General features: G+C 40.4%; 1 pseudogene; it reads left to right on the top strand.

Moving 5' to 3' along the window:
• The first annotated feature begins 4,077 nt into the window (after nt 1–4,077).
• LOC116466282 (G patch domain-containing protein 11-like) lies at nt 4,078–4,918 on the top strand (annotated as a pseudogene).
• Nucleotides 4,919–9,534: the final 4,616 nt, after the last annotated feature.

Genomic DNA, 9,534 nt, shown 5'->3' with positions numbered 1-9,534 from the left:
TCATTTTCTTATGTGAAGTAGTGAAACTACTACCTTTCTGAGACTGTTTTCTGATTGGCCTTTTGCTAACCAGACATAGACCAATATGAATGAGCAAGAAGTGAGTTTCTAAAACCAAGTGAATTCCCTAAAGCCATACACACATCTTAAGAATCTTCAATACTCCTAGTATACTGTGGCTACTTGCCTTGAGCCATATATTCCTCTCTGGGTATCTTCCTAAATTCAAGAACCTTTTATTATGAGGAATTAAATGTCTCCAGTGAACAGAGAGAAATTAATTAGCACCCACCAAATAAACAGTTATTTCATTCCCTGCATGAATGTATATTTTGCTTTTGACACAGCCCGAAAAACACGGAGAAAATCTCTCTAAGAATTAGTTATGCTCTATGGTTTCTGGTGGAGCTGCAGAGACTCCCCCTTGGGCTGTTATTTCCAGTATTTACTTTTTTTTTTTTTTAACTGAATTATCAAGTGAAAATCCAATTGTTCCTAATGGTGCTCACTCTGTGTGTTTCCCATTCTCATATATGAGAAAGGGTTTATTATCCATTTGTAGTAATTAAGACACTGATGTTATATAGATCCATAAAAATCCTTCATTAAGCCTGTAAAGAGCTTTTCATCAAAATCACGGTAGCTAAATATTTATTTAAAAATAAAAACCAAATTAAAATGAAGGGCCCTCCCCCTCCAAAAAAAAAAAAACAAAAAAAAATTGATATGAGACTATTTTGAAAGTTGTTGTGGGTATTCTGAGCGGTTTCAAAGCATGTAACTATATTTTCTTACAAAGCAGGAAACAATCCTAACTGGCAATCCATCATGGCTGGCTATAAAGAAATGAAGTAATTAACCATAAGGAAATAATTCAGCAAGATGCTAACAGTTTAATAACATTTAAGTATTTGCATTTAAGCATTATTGTTTTTAAATGGTTTCATAATTATTTTAGATTTGCAAAAGGTGCTAACACGTGAACAAAATAAAAAGCAACACAAGACTTTGTGATAGATATGGTCAGTTGATATATTATTAGATACAGGAATAAGGCTTGTATTGTCCTCACGGAATTTGGAATACAGCCCTTGGCAACACAGGTCTGTACAGAGAAAACTCCTCAGCTTTTAGAAGCTTACACACCTCCCCAGCCAGGGGAAAAAGGGGGAAACTAAACAAATCTTTCTCATGCAGAGAAAAACCTCATGTTGTTATCTTCCTTCCTATTACAAGGGAAGTTCATCTAGAGAGCCACAGCTGACAAAGGAAAACATGTTGATTGGAATACATAAGAACCGAACCCCCTACTGTGTACCACTTGGGGGTAAAGATTTTATTAGAAAGACCTTTCTTTATCTTTGAAGCATCTAAAAAAATTACAGCCAAGAAGAAAGCTGTATTTGTCCATTATCAAAACCTTCTGTCTACAGTGGAAGCTTTCTGCATTTCCATCACCAACCATGGGGAGAAACTAGGGCTACTCCCATTTTCCATTAAACACCAGAACAGTGTTTCTCTCACAGGACTCGAAGGATAGATTCTAAAGGTTCTATGAGACTTCTACATTTTATTTAAATATCCTGCGTTAATTTCTATGATAGCTTAAAAAATATCTGAAGGACTAAGTATTACCATAGGGCCATAGGGCCCTCCCTCCTTTGCAATTGCATTTATGAACATATTGGCACCAATGAACATAGCTTCAATCAATGAGGGTTAATGAGAAGAATAATAATGGTAGAATTTAGATTAAAAATTATATTGGTAGCTGGGCACGGTGGCTCATGCCTGTAATCCCAGCACTTTGGGAGGCCAAGGCAGGCGGATCACGAGGTCAGGAGATCAAGACCATCCTGGCTAACATGGTGAAACCCCGTCTCTACTAAAAATACAAAAACAAAATTACCCAGGCATGCTGGCGGGTGCCTGTAGTCCCAGCTACTCAGGAGGCTGAGGCAGGAGAATGGCGTGAACCCGGGAGGGAGAGCTTGCAGTGAGCCAAGACTGTGCCACTGCACTCCAGCCTGGGCGACAGAGTGAGACCACATCACAAAAAAACAAACAAAAAAATTATATTGGTACAAAGTAAAAGCCAACAAAACCTGCTGCATGCCCTAGGAACAACCATTTTGTAATTTTCTGATAGCTTTTGTAGAGGGACATACTAAGAGAAGTGAGTTATCCTCCAGCTTATGGAGTTTAGCTACAACAAAAAGAAAAATAACTAGCACCAAAGCAGTCAGGGCCACCCTTGTATTGTGAGCAGCAATTTAATTTCAGCAAAATAACTCCATCCTTAACTTTCAGTTAACATTGTAAATTTGAATTTCAGTGGTTCTTATTTATATGCAGTTTGTAAACGTGTGTTGATTTTACAGTTGTGATGTGATAGCAGATGTGAGTGAAGATCTAAAGTGGGGTTTCTCAACCTCAACACTACTGACATTTGGGCTGGATAACTGTCTGATGTAGGGGACTGTTCTGTGCATTGCAGGATTTAGTAGCATCCCTGCCCTCTACCCATTAGATGCCAGGGGCAAATATCCCCAAACCACCTCCAGTTGTGACCATCAACAGGGTCTCTACATGAACAGACACTTCCAAAAGATGACATACATGTGGCCAACAAGCACATGAAAAAATGTTCAATATCACAATCATTAGAGAAATGCAAATCAAAACCACAGTGAGATACTAGCTCACACCAGTCAGAATGGTTAGTATTAAAAAGTCAAAAAATAATAGACACTGGCAAGGTTTTGGAAAAAAAGGAATGCTTATACACTACTGGTGGGAATGTAAATTAGTTCAACCACTGTGGAAAGCAGTTTGGTGATTTCTTAAAGAACTCAAAGCAGAATTGCCATTCGATCCAGCAATCCCATTATTGGTTATATACTGAAAGGAATATAAATCATTCTACCATAAAGACAATTGCACTCATATGATCATTGCAGCACTGTTCACAATAGCAAAGATATGGAATCAACTTGGGTGCCCATCAATAGTAGACTAGATAAAGAAAATGTGGTACATATACACTGTGGAACACCATGCAGTCATAAAAAAGAGCAAGATTATGCCCTTTGCAGCAACATAGGTGGAGCTGGAAGTCATTATACTAAGTGAACTAACAGGAATAGAAAACGAAATACCACATGTTCTCACTTATAAGTGGGAGCTAAACATTGAGTACATATGGACACAAAGGGAACAGCAGACACCAGGGCCTACTTGAGGGTGGAGGGTAGAAGAGAGGAGAGGACCAAAAAACTACCTATTGGATAATATTCTTACTACCTCAGTGACAAAATGATCTGTATACCAAATCCATGCAACATGTAGTTTACCTGCCCATGTATCCCTGAACTTAGAATAAAATTTAAAACCAACAAAACAAAATAGTGTCTCTAGATATTACCAAATGTTTCCCAGGGGGTAAAATTGTCCCCAGTTTAAAACCACTGACCTAAAGTATGTGTTGGGGTCCAGGCAGGAAAGACATAACATACTCAGGTTGAATAATTTAAGGAGAATTTAAAATAGATACTAGTTATAAAAATGTAGGGAGAATATAAGGAAATATAATTACCAAAGTCCTAAAGGAGCAAAATAAGGGTGAAGCATGTTGGGGGGGTGGAGGGAGAGACAGAGAGGAAAGGAGGAGAAGGGGGGTGCAGAGATGGAGATAGGTACACAGATCCTATAGAGAGGACATCCTATTAGAAGCTGGGACCTGCAGGTAAAGGGTAAAGTGAAAAATTAATGCCCTGACTTCACAGTCTGGGCTCCCCATGAGCTGAACCCAATCAGGTGCCAAAAGACAAGGGAGCCCACTGCTAAGGTTCAGACAGGTCAGCCTCCCAGGACATAGAGCAGCGTGGAAGGAGGGAACATAGTGTAGGTTAGAGGGGCAAACAAAAAACATCCACCACACCTAGTTCTCCAGTTCTGAGAATTTAAGAAACGATTAAAGATGATAGGGAGCCGAGGCCCTGAAGTCCAACGCCGGTCAGTGGGTGCTTGCGCAGCGCGCACTCCCCAGAGCTGAACCAGGGCGAGTAGAGAGCTGTCAGATACTACAGCCATATGAAGTTGAACATGGCAGAAGAAGAGGAGTAACGTCTGATTCCTTCATTAATGTCCAAGAAGATATCAGACCAGGCTTGTGAATGCTAAGGCAAATCCGGGAAGCCAGTGGAAAAGAAGAAAAGCAACAGGAAGCTAATTTGAAACACAGGCAGAAGAGTTTAAAAGAAGAACAAAAAAGACGTGACATTGGGTTGAAGAATTCACTAGGCTGTGAAAACAAAGGGTTTGCCTTGCTCCAAAAGATGAGTTATAAAAGTGGTCAGGCACTTGGCAAGAGTGGGGGTGGAACTGTTAAACCGATTCCTCTCAATATCAAAACAGGGAAAGGCGGCATTTGGTCATGAGGCATCATTAAAACAGAAAGCAGAGGAAAAATTAGAAAGCTACAGAAAAAAGATTCACATGAATAACCAAGCTGAAGAAAAAGCTGCAGACCAGTTTCGAATGTGACTTAAAAATAAGCAAGATGAAATGAAGCTAGAAGGAGATCTCAGAAGAAGCCAGCGAGTCTGTCAACAATTGGACACCCAGAAAAATATTCAGGTTTCCAGGGAAGCATGGTACTGGTTGAGGCTTGAAGAGGAGACTGAAGAAGATGAAGAAGAAAAAGAACAGGATGAAGATGAATATAAGAGTGAAGATTTAAGTGTAATGGAAAAATTACAAATATTGATTAGTTATTTAAGAGAAGAACTTCTGTATTGTATTTGGTGTGGAACAGCCTAGAAAGATAAAGAAGACCTATCTTCAAATTGTCCAGGACCAACTTCTGCGGATCATGACTAAGATAATTCCCAATAAACTGGAAACTTGAAAAATGTTATTATTTTCTAGGGATAGACAATTCAGCGTTAGAAATCCCAAATTTTTTATGCCAGTAAAGAAAGAGGGGGTTTATATAATGTTTTGCTCTTTCTGTACTTTAGAATGTGAGAGTTCACTGACTTAAAAAAAAAATACAATGCCATTTCAGAACACAAGTATCATAGAGATGCACAGTTACAGTTTATTGCTGTATTGTGATAGGTGAGGAGTTTAAGGACACCAACAGGTAACTCTCTTATTCCCCTCTTCACTTTGGAAAAAATTGAGAAATAAGAAACAGGAGTCAGAGGAAGAGAAAAATATCCACTTGATCAGTGAATAAGCTGAAATAGAGAAGGTTGAATTTTTCTCCAATCAGACACTGTAATATTTCTCCCTGATTGGAGAGAACTGCGGGCCTCTGCCTTGGGGCAGAGTTCATCTTTGCATTCTGAGACCAGTTAGCTTTCAAGGTCCACCAAGGGCTGGACCACACATGCTCAGTTCCTTCTTGTATCACCCAGGGGATGAGTCAGTTCTCCATTGGGAAGGAATGAATGAGGGTTCAGAGAGCTTTTTCCTACACTTCTCGCTTTGGAGGAGCAAGGAGAAGTTCCCGTCTCTCCATCCAAGCATGAAGAGGAGAGGAAATGTATTCCCCCCAATAAGACTGATGTCAGAGGCAACGTTCCATCAGTACTACTAAATTCTAACCCATTTTACAGATGAAATAACTGTGATAATTTCTGGTAAAATCATGAGTTTTCATGACAATGTCTACATCCATTAAATGTGATCTGTTGGAAGTTTTGGCTATAGAAACTTAAGAAATGTGAGGAAACTCAAATATCATGTGATCCAAGTACTTACTGAATTTGGAAACCCCTTGATAGCATTCCCAGCAAGTGATAATTCAACCTTTGCTTTTATTCTTCCAGCCACAGAGAGCTCACTGCTTTAAAACCATTCCAGGCCAGGTGCAGTGGCTCACACCTATAATCCCAGCACTTTTGGAGGCAGAGGCAGTCGGATCAAGAGGTCAAGAGATCGAGACCGTCCTGGCCAACATGATGAAACCCGTCTCTACTAAAAATACAAAAATTAGCTGGGCATGGTGGCGCACGCCTGTAGTCCCAGCTACTCGGGAGGCTGAGGCAGGAGAATCGCTTGAACCCGGGAAAGCAGGTTGCAGTGAGCCGAGATCATGCCACTGCACTCCAGACTGGCGACAGAGCAAGACTCCATCTCAAAAAAAAAAAAAAAAAAAAATACATTATTACTGGGTAGTCCTAAATTATTTAAATTGTTTTCTATTCAACTGGAATCTGCTTCCCTGTAATTTTACTGAACACAGCTAAGGACATACCGTGTGGCATACTATGAGAGAGCTCCACCCAGGGTAAGGCATCAAAATCGTGAATGTTTTTAAACGTTCATATGCTCACGTGTCTCTCCTAGTGATTGATTTTGATTTATCTAGTCTAAGGCGGTTCCTGGATATCGATATCTATATTTATTTTGAAGTCCCAAGAATGAATTACAAGAACCTGAGGATAAGAACTAGCTCTGAGATTAAGTATGGTGCATCACTATGCTTTGGATAGAGTTGTGATCACCTGTGTCATTTTATAGCTCACCTTTTAGTTGCATTGAGCAAGAGATCAACCTCTTCTTTTATTAGAAACAGCATACATAAGAAAATCACAAAAGCTAACCTGTACTTGCTAGGGTAAGATAATCAGTAGTACAACTTGTATTAATCTCTGACCTAATATGACCTAATTCACTTTTCAGGTTTAACTTAGGGACCTTTACAAAATAATAATAAAAGGATCCCACCCCAGGAATTCTGATGCCACTGGTCACTGTGACTTCGGCATCACTGCCCTTGATTCTAAAATGCAGCCTAGCTTGAGCCACTAATCTAGTTAACTTCTGGGCCTCAGTTCTTCATCCAGAAAACTAATCATTATTTTTATGAATGTAAATATATATATATATATAATATTTAAGTGTATATGGTTGGATGCTATTGTTTAATAATTTTTTTTGTTTAAAAAAATTATAAAATTGGCCGAGCACAGTGGCTCACTCCTGTAATCCCGGCACTTGAGGAGGCCAAGGCAGGCAGATCACTTGAAGCCAGCAGTTTGAGACCAGCCTAGCCAACATGGTGAAACCCCGTCTCTACTAAAAATACAAAAACTAGCTGGGCATGGTGGCACATGCCTGTAATCCAGCTACTCAGAAGGCTGAGGCATGAGAATTGCTTGAACCTGGGAGGCAGAGGTTGCAGTGAGCTGAGATCATGCTACTGCACTCTAGCCTGGGTGGCAGAGCAAGACCCTGCCTCAAAAAATATATATATATATAAAATTATATTAGTAGCTATTAATAAAACAGAGGAGTGCATTTTACCCTTGCAATTACAGTCGATATTTTGGTGTCACTTCAGCCAACATACCAACATTCAGTCAAATCCCAAAGCCAAATGGATAATTTCAGATGGAATCGAGATAGACAGGAACTGGCTTCCCTTTCTCTTCTGACTATGGTGACAACCCACACCTGCTCAGTGGCCTAAAATATTTTAAATATGTTCATGACAATTATGCTAAGAATGCCAGAATAACACTGATGGAACCCAGGATTGTGGTCTACATTTACAGGCCTAGGACTAGAACTAGACCAGCTTAGAGAGTGGGAGATATCCCTCCGTTCTTGTCCCTCAAAGGATAAAAATATAGGCTTTCAGCCGGGCGCGGTGGCTCACTCCTGTAATCCTAGCACTTTGGGAGGCCGAGGCAGGCAGATCACAAGGTCAAGAGAGTGAGACCATCCTTGTTAACGTGGTGAAACCCCATCTCTACTAAAAATACAAAAATTAGCCTGGCAAGGTGGCGGGCACCTGTAGTCCTAGCTACTCGGGAGGCTGAGGCAGGAGAATTGCTTGAACCAAGAAGGTGGAGGCTACAGTGAGCTGAGATCACGCCACTGCACTCCAGCCTGGTAACAGAGCCAGACTCTGTCTCCAAAAAAAAAAAAAAAAAAATACAGGCTTTCAGCTGGGTGCGGTGATGCAGGCCTATAGTCCTAGCTACTCAGGGGGCTGAGGTGGGGAATCCCTTGAGCCCAGGAGTTTGAGACCAGCCTGGGCAACATAGTGAGAGACCCCCATATTAAGGGAAAAAAAATCAGGTTTTCAATATGAGTAAAAACTTATTTTTAGGCCTTTTATGACTTTATAAATAGGCAATAATGAACACCGAGGGAAGCAAAACATTGAAAAGAATTTTAAAATTTGTTTTAGAACATTCATATGAAATTTGAAACTGCAAAACAATGTAAAATTTAATGTCATGTCATTTATTTTTGTGTATATTGTGCTATGTTTATTTTCAAAGTTCTATCTAGAAATTCTAAAATGTCTTTTCTTAATTAAAAATCAAAAATACTGTAGTTTCTGAAATTCAAAATAAATAAATACAAAAAAAAATTTTAATTAAAATGGTAAATCTACCCTAGAAGTCCACAAGTCAGCTTTCACTTAAAAGGAGGTTGCATCTCTGCACGTCATTCAAGTTTGTAAAATTACATCCCAAGAACCTTCCTAATGTTCATACCAGACCCATTGCCTGCCCTGGCGTCTTATTGCCGGTCTCATTAACTCAACAAATATTTATATCCCACCATGGTCAGAGAACTGTACTGGTGCAAAGTGGCTGAAGAAAGCGCAGTTCATAGGAAATGTCAGACCTGAGCCTCATGTCTCCATCAGGAAACAACTAATGCACATGGATAAAATAGCGCTCTCCTCAGCCATCACCAGTGTGAGGACAGTGTCACAATAATAGCCTCAATGTCAGTGGTTCATGTCCACCCTGCCCCTGCAGGATTCCATCATTTTCTCTGCAGCTGTATCTAGGATTATCAGCAAGAGTCTTAAATACCTTTGCTTGGGTATCCCTTCCTCTATTCTCTTATTTCCAAGGGGAGGCTTCTTCCCTATTCCTTGGAAGGGAACAGCAGTAGAGTGACCCCCTTCAGCTTTTACCTGCTCTCCCCTTGGAAGGAGGAGTAATGAATATGATTGGTGAGATGGGCCCAGCTGACATCCCTTGGGCCACCTTTGTCCTGGGCAGGGCCACTGCACTAAGCAAGGACAGCAGGAGCCACCTACTCTTGCCAAACATGGTGGTTGTTTGTGCCATTTGCTCCTTCTGGTAATCAGATGAAGTAGGGCCTGCTGCAGGCCAGCCTAGCCAACCTTCCAATTTACCAGTTCCAGTTCTTTAGCCTGCAACTAAATATGCAAATCAAAGTCATGTGAATCCCAAGGTCTATGTGAGAGAGAGAAGCTCCGTTGCCAACTGACCTAAGCCCATAGGGCTGTTCAACATTATCAGATTTGGAACAAGGAGGCAACATTGGTCACAGCCAAACTTTAAAGGTAGTGGGGAGCTAAGTGGCTCCTCCCTCACAGCTCACTGCTATGTAGCATGTTAGAACAAAAACAAGTCTTAGACCAAATTTTCTGTTTGTGTAACCATTTCTTAGAGCATGTGGGCTCAAAATAATCATGCAACCTGTTCTGCAAACTCAGAGACATCTTGTTTTCTATACTTGGGCTCTCCA

The sequence above is a fragment of the Hylobates moloch genome, unplaced genomic scaffold (genome assembly GCF_009828535.3).
Source record: "Hylobates moloch isolate HMO894 unplaced genomic scaffold, HMol_V3 SCAFFOLD_4, whole genome shotgun sequence".
Taxonomy (NCBI): domain Eukaryota; kingdom Metazoa; phylum Chordata; class Mammalia; order Primates; family Hylobatidae; genus Hylobates; species Hylobates moloch.
The sequence above is the reverse complement of the archived record's forward strand: the minus strand, read 5'-3'. Positions and strand labels throughout refer to the sequence as shown.